Raw genomic sequence first — 4,788 nt, 5'->3', positions numbered from 1 at the left:
GGCTGGCCCTCCCCTCCCCCAGCTGCTGGCACCGGCTTCCCTCTGGTACCCGGGACTCAGGCTTCACTCCGGCCAATGGCAGGCACCCGGGACCAGGCCGCCCCTCACAGCCCCGGCTTGGTCTGGAAGGACATCTGGTCTAATTAGCATATTATGCTTTTATTATTATAGATAGGTCCATGTTCAACCACTGAGCAATATTTTTGATGAATTGATTTACTAGGGGTTATATATTAAAGGAGCTCAAAATAAGTATTTTGAATGACAGAAACTTATACAGCAATGTGAAGCCCCAACCTGACAACTTTAAGGCAATAGGGTCGATTACAAGAGAGAGGAAATGTGCCCATAATACATTTCTCGTCTTGGTGATTTTTTTCCTTAATCTTGAATTCTTACCCCAACTAAAAAATACCCATGTTTGGGGACTGATTTGAGCACACAGTTCCTTTCTTGAGAATATAAATTTGGAATTGAAAAACCCTGGTATGCTTCTTCTGTCATCTGAATAGACAGCAAATTACTGCAAGAGCTGTGGGGAGTGACATATGGAACTGCCATTTGAACTAGTGATTCCACTTGAAAAAAGATGCCCTAAGAAAGCTGAAACACCAATCAGAAAGAATGTATGCACCCCTGTGTTCATAGCAGCATAATTTACAATAGCTAAGATCTAGAAACAGCCCAAATGCCCATCAGATGAGTGGCTAAAAAGGCCGTGGTACATTTGCCTGTCTCTCAGGTTTAGTATTTTACAGTATTATTCCAAAATGTAACACTACACAGCTGTGAAAAAGAAAGATCTCTTACCCTTTGAGACAGCATGGAGGGACTTGGAGAGTATCACACTAAGTGAAATAAGCCTGCCTGAGAAAGATAAATATCACATGATCTCACTCATATGTGAAACCTAATGAACAAAATAAATTGATGAATGGAGTGGATCCAGGGACATGGAAGCATGGAACAGAGTGGGAAATCTTGGAGGGAAGGTAGTGGAAGGGGGGTGGGTGGGTGTGAAGAGATCAACCAAAGAACTTGTATATATTTATGCATAACCCATGGAGACAGATAGTAGGGGGGTTAAAGTCTAGGATGGCGGAGGAAAGAGGCATGGGTGAACTGGATTGGTTTAATGGGGGGGGGGAAGACATATATAATATTTTCAACAATAAAGATTTTAAGAAAGAGAGTTTTCTCTATATTTTTTGTGTAGTTATAGAAATCATAAACCACCAAGAAAAAGAAATCATGATTTATACTCACAATGGAATAATATGTAGCAAAAAATTTGAAGACCTCGAGGGTTTCAGTCAAGATGGTACTGTAGGTAAAAGCTGGACTTGCCGCCTCCCACAACCACTTTAAAATTATGACTAAAATACAAAACAACTGTCATTGGGAACCACCTGAAATCAAGCTGAATGTATATTCTACAACTAGGGAATTAAAGAAGAAAGCACATTGAGAATGGTAGGAGGGGCAGAGACACGAGGCAATGTCACAGAAACAGCTGGTCCCACACCCACATGTGGCAGTTTAAAATAGGGAGGGATAACTTGGCTGTGGCGGTTTCCCTGAGTGAGGGGTCCCAGCCCCATACCTGGGCCCTAGCTTAGGGTTCCAGTGCCAGGAAAAGAAGTCCCCACAACTCTGTCTGTAATAACCAGCAGGAGATTCATTCAGTCCAGTCAGGAATTGTGGCTGAGTCACACAACATGGAGACTGCTGGCCCCAGGGCATCCCTCTTAAAGGGCAAGTGCATGAACTCACTCTGTCTGAGCACCAGTGCCAGGGCAGCACCTTGAAAGGAACCTGGGACATTTGGGGAGGAATTAAGTTGCCTAGAATCGGTGAAAGCTGGATGGGAGCTTTCTCCCTAAAAGAAGTGGTTGCAAAAGCCATTGTTCCTTTGCTAAGCTCTACCCACCACAGAGCCAGCAAGCAGAACACCATGTCTGAATCTTCGTCAACCTGGCTCACAATTTTTGTCCTACACTAGTGATTCCATGAGAACTCACCCCTTCCTACTAGCAGGCTCATTAAAGCCATTCCCAGTGGTTTTTCCATACAACTGGCCTCTCTTGCCTCATGCTTTGGACTTTCCTAAAATCTCTCAAATACAAGCTGGCCTCAGTGGGCCCCATCATCTCAATAAGTGGCCTCAGGACTGGCACTAGTAGCAACCCACTTGGATCATAGCATGGCCTCTCTTAGGCACTTCCAAGCCCAACACAAATAGCAGCCATCTGCAGATTGCTTTGTAGCTCCTGCTGGGTGGCCCAAAGCAGCACAGGCAGTGGTTGACTTTGAAACTACTGGGAGACTCCAAAGCCAGTGCACTTGGTGGTTAGCTTTGACCGCACCAGATTACAACACTAACACATCCACAAGTGACACACTCAAAGTATGGACATGGTGAGCACCAAAGCCCCACTGAATCAAGTCCTGTTCCAAAGGATCAACTCTTGCACAACAGCTCTTCCACTATAGTCATAGCCGATCCTTGCAATTGATTGGCCTGGGGGTCAATACCTCCCAGTAATGCCAACATCAAACAAAGCACAACTACAATAGCACAGTGCACACATCTCACACTGGGGTGCACCTTGAGTGCTTAACTTGGGTGACTGAGGAGGCTGAGCCACTGGGCCCTGCAGGACACCAACTACACAAGGCCAGTCTACCAAATCCGTGAGACATAGCAGATCTACCTAAAACAAACACAGGGAAGCAGCCAAAATGTGGAGACAAAAAAATATATCACAAATGAAAGAAAAGGAAAATCTCCAGAAATGAAATGGAAGCAATAAAACTACCAGATAGAGTTCAAAACAATGGTTATAAGGATACGAAAGAAACCTAATGAGAACTTTAAGGAACTAGGTGAGAATTTCAAGAAATTTAGTGAGAATATCAACAACATAAAAAAGGACCAATCAGAAATGAAGCATACATTTTCTGATATAAACAGTGAATCAACAGTAGAGTAGAGGATGTCATGAATCAAATCAAGTAATTTGAATATCAGGAAGAAAAAACCCAATCAGAACAGCAAAAAAGAAAAAAAGAAATCAAAAACATGAAAATAGTGTAATAAGCCTGTGTGACAACTTCAAGCATACCAAAATTCTCATCATGGGGGTGCCTGAAAGATAAGAGAGGAAGCAAAAAATTAAAAATTTATTTGAACAAATAGTGACAGAAAACTTCCCTTACAAGGTGAAAGAAATATACACACAAGTCCAGGAAGCACAGAAAGTCCCAAACGAGAGGAACACAAAGAGGCACACACCAAGACAAATCATAATTAAAATGCCAAAGGTTAAAGATAAAAAGAGAATCTTAAAAGCAGCAAGATAAAAACAGTTATTCACCTACAAAGGAGCGCCTATACAACTGTCAGCTGATTTCTCAACAAAAACTTTGCAGGCCAGAAGCGAGGGGCAAGAAATACTCAAAATGATGAAAAGCAAGGACTTACAACCAATATTACTCTACCCAGAAAAGCTCTCATTTAGAATTGAAGGTCAGATAAAGAGCTTCACAGACAAGAAAAAGCTAAAGGAGTTCATGACCATTAAACCAGCATTACATGAAATATTAATAGGTTATCTATAAGAAGAAAAACGAAGATCAAGAATAGGAACAATAAAATGGCAATCATATCTAATAATAGACAAACATGGTAATTGACCATACCTTCGCTATGCCTCCCATTGGCTAATCATCACAATATGCAAATTGACTGCCAACAAAGATGGAGGCTAATTTGCATACTACAGGCAGGAAGGGACAGCACCAACCACCAGCGCGCCACCATCCAGGGCAGGCCGGCTGCCCATGGACTCCATTGGTGGGTCCCTGGCGGCAAGGCAGGCCCGCCCCAGAAAGCCCCCAGCAGTTGGCCATGCCTTGCCACCCCGGTACCCAAGATTGGTGATGGGCGGGTCCCAGGGCGGCAAGGCACGCCCGCCCCAGAAGCCGCAGCAGGCGCGTGATATGGTAGTAACTCTATCAGTAAACACGCTGAAAGTCAGTGGCATAAATGCACCAATTGAAAGACAGATTATGAGGGTGAATCAAAAACAAAACCCACTTTAAATATAAAGACACATATAGATTAAAAGTAAATGAATTAAGCTGCAGCCAATTTTGCTCAGTAGATAGAGCATTAGCCTGAAGCCTGAAGAGTCCCAGGCTCAATTCCATTCAAGGACATGTACCTCAGTTGCTGGCTTGAACCCCAGTCCCTATCAAAGCATGTGCAGGAGGCAACCAATGAATGTGTCTCTCCCTTTCTCTTCACTCTCTCTAAAATTTAATAAAAAAATATCCTTGGGTGAAGATTAACAAGAACAAAGTAAATGGATTAAGTAACATTAAAGAGATTATAAGAAAACTATTTCTTGGCTTGGGCCTTCTTTTCCTGTCTGAATTTCACCTTCTTTGTCTGTGAAATAAGAATAATATGTCTAGAGAAACTAAGATGGTGGCATAGGGAAACACCGAAATTGCTGCCTCCTAAACCACTTCAAAAATACAACTAAAAGACAGAACGGACATAATCCAGAACCACAGGAAGGCTGGCTGAGTGGAAGCTCTACAACTAGGAGGGAAAAGAAAAGCATACTGAGACTCAGAGGAGGCGCAGTGCTGAAGTAAAATACTAAGGTGCGGAGTGCATGTGGAGCGGGCTGGCGGCTGAGGGTGCGGTTGTCTGATTCAATCGGGAGTAGTCGCAGACTCTGAGCTCCAGAGCAAGTCTATTGGGACCCAGACTCAAAC

Source organism: Myotis davidii, unplaced genomic scaffold, assembly GCF_000327345.1.
Source record: "Myotis davidii unplaced genomic scaffold, ASM32734v1 scaffold2214, whole genome shotgun sequence".
NCBI classification, from domain to species: Eukaryota; Metazoa; Chordata; class Mammalia; order Chiroptera; family Vespertilionidae; genus Myotis; species Myotis davidii.
The sequence above is the reverse complement of the archived record's forward strand: the minus strand, read 5'-3'. Positions refer to the sequence as shown.